At 36.2% G+C, this 24,269-nt stretch overlaps 1 protein-coding gene and 1 pseudogene across 15 annotated transcripts in view; both read left to right on the top strand.

Annotated features, from left to right (window-relative positions):
• Positions 1-24,269, top strand: part of Dlg2 (discs large MAGUK scaffold protein 2) — a 2,079,243-nt gene that overhangs the window by 1,454,870 nt on the left and 600,104 nt on the right. The window lies entirely within an intron of this gene.
• On the top strand, positions 8,798-11,081 carry LOC124958672 (heat shock protein HSP 90-beta-like; annotated as a pseudogene).

The raw sequence follows: 24,269 nt of genomic DNA, 5'->3' as shown, positions 1-24,269 counted from the left end.
TTTCATGCCAGAATTTCTTTCATTGCACTTGGATTATTCCATAAACACACCTCCACTTTACAAGTTATTGTCCCTTAAACTCTAAGTGAGTCTTCATTAATAGGGGACTTCATAAAATGTTTTAAGCAAAATATAGAAAGATTCACATGCTATTCCTAAATATCTTTTTAATAAGTAAAAAGTTTAGGGGTTTGTTCTGTTTTATTAAGCATTATATATGTACTTGTGTGAGCTAGGTAAAAATTAGGGTGAAATGCAGTATAACTTTGAAAAACAAAGATGATTTTCATCTGTATAACTTCTTTAGGATTTCCTGTTTTAATTTTGGACTTGACTACCAAGCAAAAACAATCCTGATTTATAGTATAAATTTAGTATTTTTAGATGAATAAGTAGCTAAATAAATGGAGAAATGAATGAATGTTCCAGCTTACCATTTGGAATTTCTTCTTCTTCCAGACGTTGTCTGGACACTGTCTAGCAGAACAAATGCTGTCCAGGCCTTCCATGAGATGTAGTTATAGAAAAAATGGCCCTGGTATAACCTAAATGCAAAATGTTTCAGCTGTGCAAAATTCCACCAATGTGTTTTTAGAAGAGTTCTGAGACATCCTGAGATAGCAAATTACTGTGTCATGCCAAAACACATATTCATGAGATTGTACTTCATTGTGGTTTGTGAGTGTGTATGAATGTATGATATATGAAATTCATGTATATATGAATTTGTTGATAACTTAAAACCCTCATCTGCATATGGTCTTATCTGCTGTCTCTCTGTCATGGTGGTTAAAATCTTTTGGATGCATTCTAGCTTAAGAATGTAATGTACCCTCAGGCAGATGTACTACCATCTAACATTAAGTGCTGTGAAATAGCATTATTTGGGTAATAAGGTTTATCTCTAAAATTCTGTGTTGTGCTTTACTAACAGAAATCTGTGCCTTGACCTTCTGATAAAGCTGCTGTTTTCAACTCAGCTTTAATTTTTTTTTTTTCCTGAGGTTGTCACTTTTACCATCTGGTAGCTGTTTCTTCTGGGAGAGAATGAGCTGCATGCTCAAAAACTCTCAAGAAAGCGTTATTGCATAATTTGCTTACAGTCAAAGTAGTTGGTCCATAATTTATTGTGCTGTTGTAGGTATTAGAGGACTTTATAAACACATTGTGCTTTTGAAGTGTATCACAAAGGATTGAATGTGGCAAGTCACATTTATGCCTGAGTGAGAATTAACTTGCCTACGGTACAGTGATGAACCAACATTTTCTTTCAGTTGCCTTGGATTTCAGTGTCTGAAAGATTCTTTAGGGAATCAAAGAAGAGACTGGAGATTATCTTTTTGGTGCTTGAATCATCAAAAAATTATTTCTACGGCAAATGAGGAGAGTAAATGCTATACCTTCTTGTTTCTGCTACTGAAAGGATAGGTAAACAACTAGAGATATCTTTTAAATTCTAGTTAAAAGTATACCTTCCAGAAGAAACACATGTCTCTCTGTTGCACTTCAGTTCAGTTTGTTTATTTTACCTTCAGATGTAGAAATGCTCTAGAGTTGATGCTGAGAACTGAATGCTTTATATTGTGTTCATAAATCCTTCATCAAGCATGAGCTCTTTAGAGAAAAATGATTTAGGCAGAATTTCACTCTAGGAGATGAGAGAAGACTCTAAGAGGAGCACAAAGTAGAATTCAAGCCTTGTTTTCTTTTAAAGCATGATTGGATTTGCCTGTGATTACAGAATTGAGGGGAAACTGTGGAGGTGAATGAGTTCCTCAGGCTTCCATTGGGCAGACTATTATCTAGTGTACCTCTTCATACAGCAGGAGGCTGAGTATTTTTCTTTTTCAAAAGGTGAACTGTTTAATCTTTTATAACTGGTAGTGGCAAGAGTAAACAGATACATGAATATAAATATAATAATTTAAGAAATATCTAAGATAAAGCTTTTAAAATGCTTACCATATGTTATGGTTTAAATACGTGGTGTCCCCCAAAACCTCAGTGTGGAAGAGTGAAAGAGAATTTAGAGGTGAAATGATTGGGCTATGAGAGTCTTAACTGAATCAGTGCATTAATCTCATGATAGGGATTAACTGGGTGGTAACTTTAGGCAGGTGGGGCATAGCTGTAGGAGGTGGGTCTGTGAGGGTGTGCCTTTGAGGTATATATTTTGTCCTGGATGTGTGGAACTTTCTCTTACTTCTTCCTGGAACCATGTCCCCAGTTGCTTTCCTCTGTCACACCCTTCTTCCATTGATGTTCTGCCTCACCTAAGGCCTGAGGAATGGAGTTTGCCATGAATGGACTGAGACCTTTGAAACTATAAGCCCCCAAATAAACCTCTAAAATTGTTCTTGTCAGGTCTTTTGGCCACAGCAGTAAAAAAGTTGGCTAAAAAAACCATAGTAATAACAATAAGATTGCATTTATTTATTTATTCAGTGAATATTTATTGCAAACTTAGCATCTGCCAGCCATGGTTAGAGGTGCCTATAACTTAAATTAACACAGTTCCCTCTTTAAAAATCTAATCTATATAATATAATATGATAAAAGTGGCAGCAGATGTAAGTTCAGCGTACTCTTAGAGTACAAAGAAAGCCTAAGACCAACCAGGGAATCACATGAGCTTCACAGACAACATGATGCTTGAATTGAACTTAGATAAATGAGGGAAGAAGACATGGAGATAGAATTGGCAGGGTTGTGTTTGGGAAACTATAAGTAGAGGGAGAGAGGGGAATGCAGGGAGAAGGGAAAGAGTCTAGACTTAAACTAAAAGACCCAGCAAGTGAACTACATGTTCTACTTTTTTTTTATCCATTTTATTTTATTTTATTTTTTAAGTGGAAAGAGAGTAGGATTTATGTAAGTGAGAAGAGAAGAGAAGAGAAGAGAAGAGAAGAGAAGAGAAGAGAAGAGAAGAGAAGAGATAGAACTTCCACAGTGCAGGAGGGGACTTGATAGCAGGAAAAGATGTCATGGTGTGCAACATTCATTCATCCAAGTATAACTACTTTGGGGGTACCTATGAAGTACACAGGGCACATCCAATTTATTCCTGCCTTATTTTACACCATTACAGGCAATTCTTAACCTCATATTTTTGAGAGTTAGACTGAAGATAAAAGCAAATACATACTCCAACACATAGTTAGAAATGAAAAGTGGCATGTAATCACTATGCTCCAAGACCCTAGAAGCAGGAACTTTGCTTTCATTTGTCAGGATTGGAGTGGTATAAGAAAAAGTGACATGTCCCAGAACAAATGATGATTAATTTAGGCCTTAGGCCAGCAGAATTCACATAAAATGATAAGGAAAATATGAAAGGCCAATGTGTGTGTGTGTGTGTGTGTGTGTGTGTATCTATATACATAGTAGAGTGAGCAATGGGTTTGATAGGGTGATGCTTAGACAGAAAACACCTGTAAGAAATGAAGAATAAAAAACAAAGTGAAGCCTCATTACCGTAATGCTATAAATGTTATGCTAAATAAATTAGGACTGCATCTCTAAGAAACAGAAGCAGGAGGATTTCCTTTGTCCTTCTGGTATTCATTTGTTACTTAAATGTAGTGATATTTGATATCATTATATGTGTGTATATGCATTATATGTGTGTGTATGTATAAATGTGTTGTGTGTGTGTGTGTGTGTGTATCTATATTTATCTCCTGTTTCCTGACAAGATGCTAAGTTTCATGATTAAGGAATTAAGGATTGCTTCACATTCACATGCTGAGTAGGGGCAGAGATACACTTTTCATTGAGTTCCTGTTATTTGACAAGCAACATCAGATGCTTTTACACATGAAAATTAATAATTAAATTAATGGATGAAGTTGGGACACCTTGTCCATTTGTGTGGCTATAACAAAATACCACAGACTGGGGAACTTATAAAGAACAGAAATTTATTTTTACATTTTTTGGAGGCTGGGAAAACTAGGATCAAGGCTTCAGTAACTTGTTCTCTCATGAAAGCTTCCCTCTGATTCCAAGTTGGATCCTGAAATCCTGTGACCTTTGGAGGGGAGGAACACGATGCTGGCACAGGGCAGAAGTCAAAAGGGAAAAACAGCAATAATCCACTCATAAGGGCAAAGCACTCATGACCACTCACCAAAATGCCCCACCTCAATATTGTCACATTGGGGATTAAGTTTCTGACATGTGAATTTCAAGGAACACATTCAGAACACAGCTGGAATAAAGCCCACATCCACCAGCTCCAAAACTTGTGCTTTTTCCACTGTATTACAGTATCTCATTGATCAAGTCATTTATTTCTTGAGTGCTTATTATATGCCTGATGCTATTCCAGAAATGGAGTATACAGCTAGTGAACATGACAGAAATTTCCTTACCACCTGGAACTTACACTCCTTTGAGGTAGTCAGACAAAAAATTAATAAGCAATTAGATAAATAAGCTCAAGTGCTGACAAATGACCTGAAAAAATGGCCCAGGTGGTGTGATAGGAAGTGATCTAAGATGGCAATAAGAATGGTTTATTGGTAGTAATAGCAGGCTCCTTTCGGGTGGTAACACTTGAGCTGAACCCGAAGAATAAGAATAATGTAAAACTTCTGCAAACACAAAGACCCCAAGGAAGAAATAAAATTTAAGTATTGGAGGACCAGGAAAGGGGACTTGATGACTGGAGCACAGTAGGAAGGATACAGAAGGGAGTCAAAGAGAGACAGGTTGTCACAACTTAATATTCTTTCAACCACTGCAAAAGCTGTAAGATTTAGGTATTAACTGAAATCTTCAGATTTCAAAGAGATCAAATGTATCCCGCAAGGGAATGGAGTGCCCACAGCAGGCCTTTGCCTATGTCTACCTCCTCACCCCAACATATATACCTATAATGGAACATTCAGTTCATTTTCTTGGGTGTTTTATGGGCAGAACTATGAAGTTAGGGTTATTTGGATACCATTGAACAGATTCTGAGGTCAGTGACAGTGATAGCTTAAGAATTTGGATTCCTTGGCCAAAATAGTGCTGATCTCAAAATAATTCTGAAATTCACAAATGATCTTTTAGTAAGGGGAACATACTCCATAAATAAAGTTGCCTGTAACAAAATTTAAAAGGTTAGGCTTTGAAATCTTTTACCATTGCCAATAGTCCTTGCATCTTTCCAGTGGAATGTAAAGCTATGGATACAGCAGAGCGTTGGAAAATCTTTCACTTGGCAAAGAATATAAGTCCTATAAGGCATGGGGGAGATTGTGCTGCAGATTTCAAATGGGTAGATGTGCTTTTCAAATGTGCTTTTAAAAGCACAGTTGTAAAAAAAAGCACATCACAGTACAGTAGATCAGAGGGACCAGGGGAGGGAGGATGGAAAGGAAAGGGGAAATCGTGGGGAATAATACTGGCCGAGTTATATTGTACAGTATGCATATAACAATAGGTAACAACAAATCCCACTATTACACACAACTACAGTGTACTAATTAAAAATATGGGAAAAAACTAGAGAGGTGTACCATTCTTCTTTCTGAGAGAACCCACTCTCTGTCTTGAAAGTGTCCTCTTCTCACTTTTCCTATCACTTCTAATAAATTCATACCTGTTACTCTGCAAAAAAGAAAGAAAAGCACATAATATTGAAAACCCTTATACTTTGGAAGTTGGTGCTTCATGCCATACCTGAAGTAGTAACACTATTAATTTGATAAGTATTAAACTGTAATGGATTCTACCTTCTCACTCCCCTTAAGCATTCCATCCCAGCTCCTTAGGTTCTTTTTCAAAATAAGAAAACAGATAAGAATTGAAGTTGATTCCAAGAAATTATAATACTGGCTGATACTTATTGAGCACTTTGTGTAAATAGGCTTATTGTCATTTATTGTGCCCTTGTACTCTGTCATGTTAAGTGCTTTATGAGAATCATATCATGAAATGTTTATAACAGTAGTTCTTGAACATTTTAATCTAAGCATCCCTTTTTATGCCTAAATTAATGAAAGCTCTGATATTGTTTATATGCATTCTATTTACCATATTAGAAATTAAAACTAAAAAATTTTAGAGTAATAACATACTGACTGATTAATAATAATATAAACCTATATATAAACAGAAATAACTTTTTAAATTAAAAGTATATTTTTCAAATGCAGTTAGAAAAAAAGACTAATAGGAAGAATGTCATTATTTTATATTTTTCAAATCTCTTTAATAACTGGCTTTATTTTTTTTTATTTTATTTTATTTTATTTTACGTTTACATAGGGTAATGATGTTTATTTTATTTTTCCCCTCGCCCCCACCCCTCCCACCCCTCTTTTCCCTCTACACAGTCCTTCTTTCCTTCATTCTTACCACTCTCCTTAGCCTAACTCTAAACCTAACCCTAAACCTAATGCTAGCCCCTCCCACCCCCCATTATATGTCCTCATCCGCTTATCAGCAAGATCATTCGTCCTTTAGTTTTTTGAGATTGGCTTATCTCACTTAGCATGATATTCTCCAATTTTGACCATTTGCCTACAAATGCCATAATTTTATCATTCTTCATTGCAGAGTAATATCCCTTGTATAAATATGCCACAGTTTCTTTATCCATTCATCAACTGAAGGGCATCTAGGTTGGTTCCACAATCTGGCTATGGTGAATTGAGCAGCAATGAACATTGATGTGGCTGTATCTCTGTAGTATGCTGATTTTAAGTCCTTTGGGTATAGGCCAAGGAGTGGGATAGCTGGGTCAAATGGTGTTTCCATTCCAAGCTTTCTGAGGAATCTCCACACTGCTTTCCAGAGTGGCTGCACTAATTTGCAACCCCACCAGCAATGTATGAGTGTTCCTTTTTCACCACATCCTCGCCTGGCTTTATTTAATATAGGTAAATTCTATATTTAGCTATATCTTGATAGATTCTCATATCTGTTATGTATGTTGTTTAAGTCAAGGCAAGTGAGGAAGGTGTTGGGTTTTTTAATTCTTATATGAATGGAGAAAGGCAGAATGTTTCCATTTCCATTTCAGATAATTATAGATATTATTTGATACCACACTAAAACTTGACAAATGGTAGTATTTTTTAAAGTTTAGTTGCAATATGAAATCTAAAATCATATCAATGAACTTATACTGTTACACTAAATTTCACATGTCTATCTTACACTTAATGACTTTTTGCTTTTGCATTGTTGTGTAATATCACACATTGATTAATTGGAAAATATTGATCCAACTATTGAGTTATGTCAATCCTACACATATTGACATATTTCACTCTACACTATTAAAAAATATCACCATACATCCAGTCAGAAAAGTGGTATTTTTGCTGTTTTTATGTTTTGGTTTAGTTTGTTTGTTTGGTACTAGGGGTCAAATCCAGGACCACTTTACCACTGGGCTGCATCCCCAATCCTTTTCATTCTTTATTTTAAAACAGAGTCTCACTAAATTGCTCATGGCTTCCCTGTGTTGCTAAGGCTGTCCTCAAACTTGTGATCCTCCTGTTTTAATCTCCTGAGTCACTGGGAGAACAGTATTTGCCACCACACCCAGCCAGAAAAGTGTTTAAATCTTGGGAAACTCTCATACTTACAGTGATAACTGCAAGTTTCCAAACTAGAATGTTTTCTTGAAAAATCAAATTTTACATTTGACCACAAACATTGTCAGTTATTTTCCTCAAAAGAAAAATCTCCCTTCATTGGTTTTCAGAAATATTTTTGCCTATTACCTAATAATGAATAACTTTAGTTTACATGTCAATCATTCTTTCAAATAAAAATGTTGAATAAAAATGTAATTAGATTAGTTGGCAACTTAAATAATTGCAGTGCTTTTTTCTCAAAAAGAAACCCATATACAATATACATATATTTCTTTTTTTTTTTTTTTTTTTTTTTTTTTTTCGGTGCTGGGGATTGAACCCAGGGCCTTATGCTTGCAAGGCAAGCACTCTACCAACTGAGCTATATCCCCAGCCCTCAATATACATATATTTCTATTATGTATCTCTTTCACTTCATCCCACAGAATATTATGAATTCATAGATCCGAAGGTTTAATAAACTTAATAATTGTATTGATTTACTGAAGACATCCTTAAGAAATTGAAATTGACCTTTTTTTAAATGTATGATGATTAATTCCATGATTGCTAGTGTACCTTGCTACTAATATCCTATCTTTTACTAAGGCACCAATAGTTTTAACAATGTTGTTTTTCTGCCATTGCCACAGGGCAATAAAGGATTAATCACATCATTATTTGATCAAAGACATTTTGAATATTGCTAATTTATAGCCATACAAAAGGTATTTTTATTCCTTTTGTTCAGGTGAAGAAATCAAGAATCATCCAAGGTCTGAAGCCAAGAAGTAGTAGAGCTTAGATCTGAGCTCAGCAGGAATGATTACAGAGCTCACTGTCCTTTTGTCTCCCAAGAGAGTGGCACATAATAGGTGATAGCAAGTGTCTGGCTCCATCCCTCTTGGCTTAGTCAAGATTGGTTGAAGCTTATTAAATGAGAGGTACAGTTGGTTATTCCCATAAGGGCATTTTAAAGTGAAGTTCTTTTAAAGGGATACAAGATTATTATCACTACAGCAAGTAGGAACCTATAGTGCTGCCAAGAAATATTAGAAAGAAAGACTAAGTCTACACTGCTAGGAAAGAAAAGCTCTGGGGATCAGCCTTTTTAAAAAAGAAATCGAGCTCTCTTGAGTCACCCCCACGCAGCCTAGGTGTGGCAAGCGAGTTGCACACTGTTCGGGCCCACTCTAATCTCCCAGCCCCTTCTCATCAAGATGCCTGAGGAAGTGCACCATGCAGAGGAGGAGGTTGAGACCTTTGCCTTTCAGGCAGAAATTGCCCAACTTATGTCTCTCATCATCAATACCTTCTATTCCAACAAGGAATGCTTCTGATGCCTTGGACAAGATTCACTATGAGAGTCTGACAGACCCTTCCAAGTTGGATAGTGGTAAAGAGCTGAAAATTGACATCATTCCCAAACCTCAGGAAAGTACCCTGACTTTGGTGGACACAGGCATTGGCATGACCAAGGCTGATCTCATAAACAACTTGGGAACCATTGCCAAATCTGGTACTAAAGCATTTATGGAGGCTCTTCAGGCTGGTGCAGACATATCCATGATTGGGCAATTTGGTGTTGGATTTTATTGTGCCTATCTGGTGGCAGAGAAAGTGGTTGTGATCACAAAGCACAATGTTGATGAACAGTATGCCTGAGAATCTTCTGCGGGGGGATACTGTATGGGCTGATCATGGTGAGCCCATTGGCTGGGGTACTAAAGTCATTCTCCACCTCAAAGAAGACCAGACAGAGTACTTAGAGGAGAGGCGGGTCAAAGAAGTGGTGAAGAAGCACTCGCAGTTCATAGGCTATCCATTCACCCTTTATTTGGAGAAGGAACGAGAGAAGGAAATCAGTGATGATGAGGCAGAGGAAGAGAAAGGTGAGAAAGAGGAGGAAGATAAGGATGATGAGGAGAAACCCAAGATTGAAGATGTGGGCTCAGATGAAGAGAATGATACTGGTAAGGATAAGAAAAAGAAAACAAAGAAGATTAAAGAGAAATATATTGATCATGAAGAACTGAACAAGTCCAAGCCTATTTGGACCAGAAACCCTGATGATATTACTCAGGAGGAATATGGAGAATTCTACAAAAGCCTCACCTGGCAATCAAGCACTTCTCTGTAGAAGGTCAGTTGGAATTCAGGGCATTGCTGTTCATCCCTCGGCGGCCTCCCTTTGACCTCTTTAAGAACAAGAAGAAGAACAACAACATCAAACGCTATGTCCATCATGTGTTCATCATGGACAGTTGTGATGAGCTGATACCAGAGTAACTCAACTTTATTTGTGGTGTTGTTGACTCTGAGGACCTCCCCTGAATATCTCCTGAGAAATGCTTCAGCAGAGCAAAATCTTGAAAGTCATACGCAAAAACATTGTGAAGAAGTGCCTTGAGCTCTTCTCTGAGTTGGCAGAAGACAAGGAGAACTACAAAAATTCTAGAGGCATTTTCTAAAAATCTTAAACTTGGAATCCATGAAGATTCTACTAATTGGCAGTGCCTTTCTGAGCTGCTGTGTTACCACACCTCTCAGTCTGGAGATGAGATGACTTCTCTGTCAGAGTATGTCTCTCACATGAAGGAGACACAGAAGTCCATCTACTACATTACTGGTGAAATCAAAGAGCAGGTGGCCAACTCTGCTTTTGTGGAGCACATGCGGAAGCGGGACTTTGAGGTGGTATACATGACTGAGCCTATTGATGAGTACTGTGTGCAGCAACTCAAGGAGTTTGATGGGAAGAACCTGGTCTCTGTGACCAAAGAAGACCTGGAGCTACCTGACAATGAGGAGGAAAAAAAGAAAATGGAAGAGAGCAAGGCAAAATTTGAGAACCTTTGCAAGCTCATGAAGGAAATCTTGGATAAAAGGGTTGAGAAATAGGTTTGTGTCTTCACCCTGCTGCATTTTTACCAGCACCTATGGCTGGACAGCCAACATGGAGCAGATCATGAAGGCTCAGGCACTTTGAGACAACTCTACCATGGGCTACATGATGGCCAAAAAGCACCTGGAGATCAATCCTGACCACCCCACTGTGGAGACACTGCGGCAAGAGGCAGAGACAGACAAAGATGACAAGGCTGTCAAGGACCTGGTGGTGTTGCTATTTGAAACTGCGCTACTGTCTTCTGGCTTCTCCCTTGAGGACCCCTAGACCCACTCCAATCGCATCTACCAGATGATAAAGCGAGGCCTAGGCATTGATGAAGATGAAGTGACAGCAGAGGAACCCAGCAATGCTGTCCCTGATGAGATTCCCCCTCTTGAGGGTGACGAGGATGCATCTCGCATGGAAGAAGTAGATTAGGAGTTGCCACTGAGAATCTGCCCTCTGTATAGTTTCCCCGTGGCTTCTACATTATTAGCCTTGAATGGCCCTTTCCCACCTGGCTTCCTCTTCTGATTGATGTTCTAGTGGTTTTTCTCCTGTCCTTGGTGTCTTAAGGCAGGAAACAGGGCCTTCAAGCCCCCATTCCTTACCTAGTTTTGGCAGCAGGTTTGGATGTTCTATTGTGTTTTTGTTGTTTTATTGTTCCAAAATTAAAGTATGCAAAATAAAGAAAAGAAAAAAAAATCTTCATGGTTTAATAAAATTTTTTTTTAAATGCTTTATTCAACTATTAGTGGTTTTCAAAGATTTGGAATAAGAAAAAAACATGAAGAACTTTTAAATAGATTATTTGAGAGAAATGGTAAAATTATAACTTTAGATACAATGAATCTAAAGTAATGGTGTATAAAGTGATCATTCTGTAATGTTGAAGTTTTAGTGATATCCTGGTCAATAGGAAATGAGGAAATTAACTAGGATAGAAGTAGTGGACATAGAAAAAATGAAAAGAATAAAACAGAATTACTCGTGATGGAAAAACAGAATTTGGCAAACTATACATGAGAGAATACAGAGAGAGAAACCCAAGGATATAGCCCAAGGTAAATTTGAATATTGTACCACGCCTCCAGTGTTCCCCATGTATAGGACATGTAGGGACTGCAGGCTCCGTAAGTACAAGGACCATATTTTTCATATTCTTTTGTTTGCAGAGTTTGTCAAAATGTTGCAAACATAGTAGTAGTTCAAATAAACAAATGCATTATGAATAGGTAACTGACCTGTTAACCTTCTTACATTAAAACTAACACTCCTTTTATCTGATCTTTCCTTATTAGCTCAACCATACAACTTCATTTGATTTTCCTACAGTTTAGTTTAACTCAGCAAACATTTACTCAACTGTCACAAGAAATTTGATTGAGAGGTAGAAATACAATTGTAAATACAGCATAGCCTCTGCTTTCTAGATACTAAGAGTGTAAAGAAAGAGAGACACATAGGCAAATAACTTTGTGATCTGTTCATGTTGTGGATGAAGTCATGTGTAAGCACAGGGAAAGGACAGACACATCTGTCTGAAGCAACTGGAGGAGATCTTCCAGGTAGCAACGGAAATGGAGTTTGCTGTTTGAAGAAGAATTTTTTAGTAGAGAAGAGAAGGGTTTCAGGAAGAGGAAGTAGTTCAATTCAATTCATGAAGTAGTTAATTCAGTTCTTTTCATATACAGGTGCCACATGATTCAGGAATAGAAAATGAATAACTTGAGTTTTGATGCTTTGTATTATCACTCACAATAGAATGGGGAAGACGAACATGCAAACAAATACAATACAACGTGCTGTGTACAACAGTGACTTGTGACCCCATTACAGAATTACACAGAGGAGGAAAGAGGGGACAGTGAGGACCTACTTTGAGTTAGGCATTTTTCTTTACATGCTGTCAGGGGGTCCATAAGGCTACATAGAAGGAAGTGTAAATTAGTCAGAGACAGCAGCTTACAAAAGGGTGACCCTCAGACTACATCACTGACTTGAAAATGTGTTTTCTTTCATCCTTACCATGTTGAGCGATATAGCATCATGCACATGTGCCTCACAGGCTGCCAACTACAGGGAGCATAATGCACCAAGAGCCCAGCTGCTACGCTGTGAAGCCTGAAATTTATTCTGGAGTTTGCCTCAAGCTCCTGCTTCCCAGGGGCTGCTCTGAGCTGATGACTGGGCACTGCAGGGCTACAAATGAGAGTGCATTCTGGGAGAAATAGGACTCCTATCATGCACCCTCAACAGCCATCTAGAAGATTTCCAACTAATCGTCCTTCCTTCTCCCCTTCACTAGGAATCAGAAACCTTTGAAATCTAGTAGACCTGCCAGTCTTTCCTGCCTGTTCCCCATTTTCTGTCACAGGCATTCCCCTTAATAAAATTCTTATATTTAATTCTGTTTTCACATCTGCTTCTCAGAGAACCTGGAATTATGCAGCCTATTATGAATTACATATAAATCTAATAATTTCCCAACATTTAAAACTGACCTAAGAAAAACTGATTTCTGACTTTCCCCTGGGGGAAAAATAATTATCCAGCAATAAGCCCCCATTCCAGAGGAGCAATAACCAGAAGAGCTGAATCGCAGCTCTTGTCTTTAGATGAGTAGCATGCTCATCCCCCATTTTAACTATTTTATTCCTGATTCAAAGAGCACTCGCCATTTTAACCACATTCTTGCTCTGCTGCTTTACCTTTCCTGGGCCCATGTTTCTCTCCTCTGTCTTTTCTGCCTTCTTGGACATTCACATTTGAGATCCATTATTTTAAGCACATACCAGCTTGACAAGGAAAGAGTGGAACAATCACAAGAAAGATGGGCTGATGTGAATTAGACTCAAAAGATGAAAAGCAATGAGGAGAACAAATGAAGTTCTGAACTAGAGCAGTGACAACACAAGTCAAGAGGAGCTGGATGAAGATGAGGAATATTTCCAGTGGATCAATAAGATTTAATAAAATGAATGGATCGATAGACAGGCACAAGTTAAGGAAGACTATCATGAGAAACCCTGTTTCTGCCTTTTCTATACACAAACTGTTTTAAACAGATGTCTTCTCAAATCATTTTCAGAGAACACCAGCAGAGCTGTTATTGGAAATAGAGTTCAGAGGACTTTATTTTTACCAACTTACATTGAAAACTGTTCAAGAAACTATATTGAAAACTGTTGAGAAATGTATGTTTATTCCTAACAGCATTTCAGCTAAATACTATTGTAGGGTCTGAGACTGATATTGCTAGGAAATTTTGCTGTTAGAATGTCATTGACAACATTGTTAATCAATATCTTAAGATTTTACAGCCTAAATATTACATGTGATCCCATATTGCTTTCCTTGCTTTCTGACTCAATCCACTCAGTCTATTCTTTATCCAGCCAACGTATAGACTGCTGTTGAATTAATCATGATAAAATCTCACATTTGTCATGTTGCTCATTATTCAGATAACCTAATTTTTCCAAATATTCTTAGATCTGACATTTAGAAAACTTTCACCTATACCCTCAAGAATTGTTGTAGGTACAAAGGATATAACTGTGCTTTGAATTTATTCCTAAATATTGCTGCAGTAACCCCCACTCCTATTTTCTGGCCATATCTTGACTTTCCTTAAGGAGGAAGTTCTGTAGCATGGTGCTGAGCTACAGAAAGCACTGGAGGAGTGTTGCCAATTTATCATTGTTCTTTCTTTAGCTGTCAGTATTTTTTTCTTCCTCTGGATTCACACCAATAGATCTCTTAAGCTTAAAAACATTCAAAGTAAACTCAATTAATTCCAAAATGTTTTCTCCATGCCCACCAGTCTTCTCCATTTCTCACTTAGCATCCCATTTCCACTATGCATCATCTGATTCTTCTCTTCCCCTCACCTCTCACATTCCAGACATCAGTAAGCCCTGTCAACTGTCCCTCCAGATCATCCACAAATCTTGCCACCCCCACTGTCACCAACCTAGTTCAACCACCATCACTTTCTGATCTGGGCCAATCCAACTGGTCTCACCATACACCCCTTTAACTCTCTCCAATGTTTTCAGAGCAACAAGAATAATCTTAAACTAAATCAGATCATGCTACTCTCCTGTTTAAACATTTTATGACCTAAAAACTTAATGGTGCCCTCCTAAGTCCCCTGTGTCTGACCCTGCTACTCTTTCCAACCTCATTTCTCTTTTTATTCCCCTACCACACTCCACAGCTGTTCTGGGCTTGCTTTAGCTCTTGAGCAAGTCAAGTTCTTTCTTCTCAGAGACTCTTGACTCCCATCCATCTCATCTTTCCATTTTTCTGCCCTTCTGCCCTAGGTCTTTTCTCACTTTCTCTGGGAAAAAAAAAATGGTCATTTTTCATTCTTCACTACCTCTTTAATTTTCCTCCTGTCTTCCAAGAAAGCTTCAGTGTCAGCCACAAAATACCCTAATTTGATCATCACTTTATTTCACTCCAAGGACTATCAGTGAGTGCTCCTTCATCTCCAAAATCTTGAGCCCTGAAATTTCATGATGTCTACAATTCACTATCCTTTTTTTCCATCCCTATTCTCCAAAAATCTGTACTTTGACCTTGTGGTGATCCTAGTCTTTTCAGCTTCTTCTATTCTTTCAGTCTATGAGCATCTTCCTTGCTTCTCTTATTTTCCTAACTTTACTGACTTGTAACTTATTACTTTGAGAGTCAACCACATTTGCACCTTCACCCTCAACCCTCAAGCAACCAAACCTTTTATTTTTGCTGAAAAATCACTAAGCACCAAGATATCCATAGTGCTGCTTAGCAAATCTCAACTGATCCCTAAGGGTCTCACTGATCCCTAAGGTAACTCACAGCTGCAGTTCCAACTTTTACTGCTGTATTTAAGTCTCCAACTTCATTATGTATCTTTCCCTCTGATTTCTTCTAAGTGCTTAAAGTAAGGACATATTATTGTTCAGCTTCCTCCTTCCACCTTAAAATAACATTTTACCTACAAGAATGCAGGTATTCTCATCTCAGAAAGATATGCCTTCCCTACCCACAGCTGAGTTATATAATCACAAAAGCAAATTTTCATTTATTTTCATGTTAGAAAAGTTTTAGAAGTATTGTTTGTAGAAAGATACATTTGTAAGAAAACATTGAAGATGGAGTTACTCAAAGTGACAAAAGGAAAAGAACCATAACTTTCACACACAGTGAGAACCACTATTGGTGAGTATATTTCGAAACTTTATATGCATACCTATTCCCAAATGAGCACAATGTTTAGATCTTACTTTGTATTCTCCTTTCTTTGCATAAACTTAGAGATCCTTTAATGTTATCACAAGATCTTACACAATGCCACTGCACTCTTGTGTGGCTATACTATGTGAAATTCATCAGTACCTCTGAACTCAAGTAATCTGGACTCTGATCCCATTCTTACTCCTCTTCCTTCAGGATTTTGTTACTCATGTACTCTCCTTCTCTCTTGTACCTTCTTGCACCTTTTTCAGGGACTTCTTTCCCATAGCTCACAAATATGCCTGAGTCTCTTCTCTACTGTCCTCCAAAATCTTTTTTTTTTTTCTATTTTGCCACCTTTTCAGCAGATACTACCACATATCTCTCCTAAAGCAAAAACCGTTTCCAACACAAACAGACAATAATAATAGGCCACTTTCACTGTGTTCACTCTTTCACTTCTCAGGAGTTCTTTGGTGCGAAGTAATCTGGCATGCTCCCTCCATCTAACTGTTGGACTGCTTCTTCTTCACCCTCTCCCATCTTGTTATATCTTTGCTGCTAAAGAGTTACCAACCCCCATATGAAGTCTCTGAATGGCTTTTCTACCCAGAAGCTTCCAGAAAAATACAATTCCATAGAGCAAACTGTGGAACACTCCAAACAGAACTCATAATTAAGTGAAGTAAGCATCTCTTAGTCCTGGGACTGAGAAAATTGTTTCAAGATATACATACTGTTAGAAAGCTTGTAAAAAATGAAAAATTTGAGCAGAAAAGTCTTTAGTTAACTGTAAGCAATAATAGTTAGAAATGTCTGCATTGCTTTCTTACCTGTACACCCTATATTTATAGCTCTGAGGCTATTTATGTTTTGATATTGTAGTGTATGGCACAGAAAGTAGAATGAAAAATAATTTAAAAGATAAATAAATAATGTCTGTGGTAAAAGGCATAATTTTATTTTTTGATTAAATGTCTACCATTCCAAATTTATTGTTAAAAAAAATCAGATGACTTCTAGAACAATTTGAAAGATTATTTACCAACCAATGAATCTTTTTATCCAGTAATAGTTTTCTACTGACATGTAACTTTAACTTTTCTTTATTTTAATATGCTATTAGTTTTAACATGTTTTGATAAAATCCTTCTACCTATTTATATTTGTGAATATTCTATTACTTTTTTGACCAGTGGCCAAGTTGTATTCTATTAGTTCTTAATCTGAGTATATATTAGAAATCTTCAGATTAAGACCAAGTTTCCAAATACGTATATATATATATATATAATATATGTATATATGTATACACACACATATATACACACCTATACCTGTATAAATTAATATATATATAATTTTAATGTGTATACTTTTAGTATAAATTATATTAAATAAATATAAGCCACACTCTTTGCTATAGCAGATATGTAGAAGATAGACTTGTGTATTGATGATTCATGGCTACTGGTAAAATAAACAGATAGATGTTCCTAGAATGAGGACACTGTATAGGAATCTTGGTGTTGGTGAGATAATATATACAATTTCAATATTTATTTATAAATTTGTTTACACAATTTCGGTGTTTATCAAAAGAGGACATTGGTGTCAAAGTTTTTTAAAAAAATTGAGTATCTTTTTATCTACGTTTTGCTTACCTGACATTGTCAGTCCTTACTATCTCCCCATCTCTTCCTTCCCTTCAGTATTTCTAGCTAAGTTATTTTTCTCAAGAGGAGTAGCGTATGCTGAGTGAATTGAGCCATATCTATTGGATGAATAAATGAAGGCTTGAATGAAGGAATCCGCTATCTGGCACCTGTTCCCCTTGTGAGGGCCCTTTAAACAGTGCTGTGTATTAAACCAAAGGAGAGGAACTGACTTTGATCATCACCTGTGTGCGTGCTCTGCACTCCACTTGTACTCACTTTCATCTAACAATCCTGTGAAGTAGGTGTCATCATCTCCATTTTAAAGATACAGAAACTAGACTCAAAGTTAAGAAATTTATTCACTCTCACACCTATCAATGGCAAAACCAGTACTCCAACTTAGGCCTAAGTGGCCCCAATATAGGCTTGTCCACTAAAATGTTACCAAATCATTAGAAATATGTAAATACTTTCACATACTGATAGAAGTGGTTTATAGAAAATAGAAAAGGGTTCTTTATTATTTTATATCCTGATATCAAATTACTCAAAATTCAGAAGAAGCTACATGCTATACTGGAAAGCAAATAGCATTTGGAGTCTAACAAAGCTGCTGTTGAGCCTGAAATCCAATATGAATTAGCTTTATGTCTTTTGATAAATCATTTCACTCTTCTCAGCCTCAATGATTTTTTGCATTTGGTTTTCATATATATAAAGAGGACGTCACTCTCAGCTTAGAAGGAATTATAAGAAACCTAGATCATTGTTTAACATAGAATAAAAATATTAGTTCCCTTGAGAATATTTTTAGTAATTTACTAGGTACTTTATAATTTTTTGAAGTCCTCTTCTTAGAGAGTTTTAATAATTAATCTTACTGTTATTAATTAAAATTAATAATTTTCTTGTTAAAAATAAGATTTTTTTCTTTGAATACTTATAGCAAACAATATAACTAAAATTTCATAATTTTTTACATTTATGTAATGAACATTTTCCATTGTTATACAACTATTCTAATGACTCTAAAATATTCTTGCATCAGGTAAATGTACCACAGTATTTTTAAGCATTTTCTGTTATGTGAATGTTTGTTTTCAGTTTTTTTTTTTTTTTGAGGTAATAAAGCAGTCCTGAATTTATTAGTCAATGTGTGATTTAACTTGCACATTATTTAGAATGAAGAAAATGTGTTCTTATAATCTTTTCTCAGTGATGAGCAGCAAACAGGGGAATCAGCTTATTTCATTACATGATCTACTTCTTTTTTTATTAGTACATTATACCTATATACAATATTGATGTTTATTTTGACATAATCATACAAGCATGGAATGTAATTTGCTCATTAGAAAAATAACGTTGCAACAAACTTGAAACATAAACCTTTTCACACATTGCTGGTTATTTATTTAGGACAAATTCCTAGAATTACAATGCTAACAATGGTATTTTAAAGAAACATTTAATTTCTGAAAATCAAAGAAATTCTTTGCCAGTAAAACTTCATATAAATGTATGTGATCATGATATCACTACATATTTTCTTCTCATTTTTTTTAACCCTATTTGGGGAAAAACTCTTAGTGAAAGAGGAACTTTCCTGGGGACATTGCATTTATAATATTTGTGACCATCAAGTAAGTCAGAAAGTGTTTTTCTTTTTTGCTGATTCTTTTCCTGAGAGGAAACGGTGAGTAATACATGAGGCAGGAAGTACCATTTGGCTAAACAATGAGCTTGTGTTCCTGGGAGAGAGTCAACAAATGTGGAGGACTGGTAACCAGGAGAAAGAATATTCCATCCCAGACACATTCACCAGTCATGGAATCTGCCCAATTGTAAGGAACAGTAGCTCACCCATAAGTCTGTACAGGAGCTACTCTTATTAGCGTGGTACCTCTAACTTTCCATTAAATGGATCGAGGATCAACATTGGATTACTAGCCATGATTTTCAGGATCTAATAGTGTCAGCCAGAGGTCTGACTGTCCACATGGAGAGATTGCTGCTCAGAAGAGAGAGGAACTGAGATCTGCCCTTGCAGTTGGCAGGCTTTGGGGTGATTGTCAGAGGACTAGAGTGATTCATCCATGGAGAGCAGCAGGCAGCAATTTCACTGCCACTTTTTGTTTTCTATCCTCCATTTCATTGAATGCTGCTAACTGGTAGAAAAACCTGGGAGAGAATAATAAGGGGAGGTAGGAAAGCACTTCAAATTGTTCTCTTAGCTGAATTCAGATGAACCTCTTCTAAAGAACCATGGTGACTGGCCAGACCCAGCTGGCAGGCTGGTTTTAATAGGACTACAAAAGTTTTCAGGAAATTTTGGGACCAGAAATACAGGGCAAGTTTATATCTGTTTATATCTATCTCTCTCCATTGTGGATTTCCTCATCCATTCATTATTTTCCTTAGAGTGGGTTTGGGGTCAAAAGAATGTATATTAGGGAATGCCAGAGTTACCACATTCTCCATATTGTAGTCAATTCTCAGATCAAAACTATTTACTTCAAAGATTTGTTTATTCGCAGAATAATTTTTAAAATTGCAACAGTGATCTACTTCCCCTACTAACATCTCTTTATTCTTTGTTCTCTGTCGCAAGAGAAGTTTTCCAGTATCTACCCAGAGACCCAAAAGAATGGTATAATATCATCCAATTTAACCTCTTAATAGATGCTTGAGTCCCTTTTGCCCAGTGACTAGCCAGCCACCCCTTGAGTGAAGGGTACTCCATTCCTTCCAAAGCAGTTCATTCTCAAATTGGACAGTTCTGTCTCATAGTTCATTCAGCTGAGCTGAATATCTGAATATCTGAGCTTTCCACTTTTTATTTTTATAGCCACACAAAACAAAATGGCTTCTACTTTCAAATTGTATTTCTTAATACATTGTGGATTTCTATTGTGCCCTTTCTGGGTCTTCTCTTTAATGCACACATTCTCAGTAGGTTTGTTTGTTCAGTCATTCATTAAATGTTTATTGACAATATCATGTGTCAGATGAGGCACCAACTAAACAAGATGAACAATACACACTTCCTGCCTTCTACATGCTCAGTCTGAAGGAATGTTAGAAATAGATAACCAAAAAATAATGGTGCATGGCATAGGTACGCATAATAATCTTCAAAAACACAAATAAGGAGTGACCTGCTTTGAGTGGAGTAATCATTTAACATTACTTTGAGCAAACCAAATTCAATAGCACACTAAAATGATGATTCAACAATCAAATGGGATTTATTCCTCAGATACAAAGATGATTCAACATATGAAAATCAATAAATATGATATACCACACTAATAGAATAAAGACAAAAATCATGATCATCTCACTAGCTATAGAATAAGTATTTGAAAAATTTCAATATCATTTCATGGTAAAAACTATCAACAAATTAGACATATAATAACTATACTAAAATACAATAAAGGTCAGATAGGACAAACCCAAAACTAACATCATATTCAACAAGAGATAGTTGAAAGTCTTTCCTCGTGATCTGTAAGAAAAAAAGAATGCCCAGTCTCACCACTTCTATTCAATATACTACCAGGGGTTCTAGCCAGAGCAATTAGGCAGGAGAAAGAAAAGTCATACAAATTGAAAAAGACGTAGTTAAGTTGTCCCTATTTGCAGATGACACAATCTAACATGTAGAAAACAATCAAGATTCCACCAAAAAAGTGTTATAACTGATAAATGAATCAGAAGTTATAAGATACAAAATCAACCTGAAGAAATAAGTAGCTTTTCTCTACACTAACAATGGACTTTATGAGAAAGAAATCAAGAGAACAAACCTATTTACAATAACTACAAAAAATTAGTAATCAATTCATCCAAAGAGGTGAAAGACCTGTATACTTAAAACTATAAAACATTAAGAAATTGAAAAATAAAGAAAAAAGTGGAATGACAGCCTGTGTGGAAGAATTAATATTACGCAAAAAAGTCCATACTACCCCCCACAAAATATCTAGAGATTCAAAGCAATCCTTATCAAAATTCCAATGTCATTTGTCATAGATATAGAAAAACAATTCTGGAATTCACATGGAAATACACAAAAGTGCAAATAGCCAAGGCAGTTAATAACAAAAAGAACAAAGCTGGAAGTATTGCACCACCAGATTTCAAACTACACTACACAGCAATGGTAATTAAACAGCATGGTACTGGCACAAAAATAGACATATCAACCAATGGAACAAATAAAGAGATCAGAAAAGAACCCACACATCTATAGCCAACAGAATTTCAACAAAGGCACCAATAATGGCGGGAGGAGATAGTTCTTCAGCAAATCATATTATGAAAACTAGATATCCATAGCAAAAGAATGCAATTGAACCCTTATGTCACACCACATACAAAAATAAACTCAAAGGGAATTAAAGACTTAAACATAAGTCCTGAAACTGTAAACCTAATGGAAGAAAACCTAGAGGAAATATGTTGGTTTGGGCAAAGATTTTTTTATTTTTCCCCAAAAGTAGAGGCATCAAAAAGCAAATACAGACAAATAGGATTGTATCAAAATTAAAAACCTATTTATACAGAATGAAAAAATTCACAGTGAGCAAACTATGAATTGGGAGAGCAATGAATTGCTCATTGCAACTCAATTTACAATAGCTAGGTTGTGGATCAAACTAAGTTTCCTTCATGAGATGAATGAATAAATGAATAAAGAAAATTTGGTACAAAATGGAATAGTATTTAATGTTTAAAAATGTAGAGATCAGGGCTGGAAATACAGATCAGGGTTAGATCTCTTTCCTAATATACACTCAGCCCTGGGTTCTATGCCCAGTACAGCCAAAAGAAAAAGAAAACAAAAGGGAAGAGAGAAGAGATATTATCATTTGTGACAACATGGATGGAATTAGAGAACATTATGTTAAGTGATATAAACTTAGGTAAATTGCATAGCATGGTGAGTAAAGACTAATAATTGCATTCTATATATTTCCATATTCTTGAAAGTAAATTTCTAATGTTTTCTTAATTTAATCTTTCTAAATTGTGTTAAAATTCATACCTCCTGTTCTATCCCATCACTACAATTTGTGAATCTGTAAGAAAAAATAAGTTTAAAAAATATTAGCTGGAGTCCATGCCATCTGGACTGTATCTTAGAAAATGTAAAGAATTGGGATAAGCAATGGGAGATAAGAATTTTCTGGTAGAGAAAACAGCATGAGTTTTCTGTCATGCTGGCCAAAAGAGGAGGTGTAGTATGTTTTGTGCAGAAAAGAGCCAGTGGTTCAGTTCAGTGTTCCCAGGGGCTAAAATAGGAAGCTGAAAATAAAGTGGACAGGGCTAAGAACTTGTTTGTGAATATCTTTCTCAAATGTTGAAGTTTTGCTTGCTGTCTCCAAACATTGATAATATCAGGGGAAAGCATCTATGTATCTCCCAATCTCCACTTGCTCCCTTCTTTCCCTACTCCCATTAACCAAGAAATTATAATCCCTGAGGTGTTAGCTCTAGTAAGAGCAATGCACTCCAGTTGATGTTCTCAGAACTAGATACAAACTACTTTGAAGATACTCATCTTTCCATCCCCAGACCTCTGGATCTTAGAGAAACTGCTTTATCTATGTGCTATCTCCACAGCTTTATACTAGACCAAGGGAGTGATGGTTACTTAGTATGAAATGTATTCATCACCAGATGCCAGACTATCAGTGCTTTTTCTGCTGTGTCTGGAATTCCATGAATGTAGAAGTCATCTACTCTTAATCTCCAGTAGCCTTAGATTAGAGTCAGTCACATAGGAGATCTTCAACCCATACTGATGCAGTAACTAGGTTTTAATAGGTACTTACCATGGCAAATGGATTCTCACATGCTCTGTTCTTTTGATCCTTATGATTAGGACTTATCCCATCTGCTTCTCCTTGCCTTCTTTGTTTTCACTTCATTGTCTGTTTCTTGGACCTGGTATACCCTTTCTCACCTCAGGGATTTTAATGTGGGTTCACCCCTCCTGTTGCCATTCTCCCCTCTGTGTCACTAAGGCACTGTTTAGTCCTCTTCTTAGCTACTCATACTTCCCCTTTATATGTCTCATAAACTGACATCATCACTGCTATAGCTCCAGGGCTTTGTTTAGTGCCAGGCACAGAGATGGATTAATACATATTTTAAAAACTGATGATTACTCGATTGCTATCAAGTAACATCTCTGTTCAGTGAACATGAAATTTTTCAAAGAACAAGCAGACTTAGAGAAGATGTCAGAAGTATAAAGAGAGGATTTCAGTTACTCTGACTGGGTTATTAATTTCAACCTTTCAACATAAATATGTAACTGTACAATAACCTTCTGGAGTTCAATTTTCTTAATTCAGTCAAGAAAAAATGCTAAACATTACCTTGACATTTACAGTGATATAACTATCTAGTTATAGCTGACTTTATCTTGACATTGAACTTTTCTAACTAATTGAGTGCTCTAATTAATTACTCAGGATTAACCATTAAATTCTTAGTCTTCATTTCTTTTTACCCAAGAGTGGAACTTAATCAATTTAGTGAGCTATATTTATTGTAAGAATATATAGAGAAATTAAATACCCAGTGACAGGAGACCAGTTAAATAAAGGATGATATAGGATCTTAATGAAATATTATTTAGCTATTTAAAAGAGAAAATTTAAAATCTGCCTAGCTACACAGAAGGATCTTAAAATGTAAGATGAATTGGAAAAATTTAAGAACACAACTATGGAAACATAATATAACCATGGAGATAGGTATTAAAAGAGAACACTTAATGAAATATGTTAAGTAAGATGGGATGTGAATTTTGAAAAGACATTTAATTATGCCTTATATACAAATTTTAGGTTATATGTGTATTGGATGTTAGCTCCTCAATCTACAGAAGTATGGAAGTTT

Source organism: Sciurus carolinensis, chromosome 11 (assembly GCF_902686445.1).
Source record: "Sciurus carolinensis chromosome 11, mSciCar1.2, whole genome shotgun sequence".
Lineage (NCBI taxonomy): Eukaryota > Metazoa > Chordata > Mammalia > Rodentia > Sciuridae > Sciurus > Sciurus carolinensis.
Note: the sequence above shows the minus strand (reverse complement) of the source record. Positions and strands in the feature narration are given on the sequence as shown.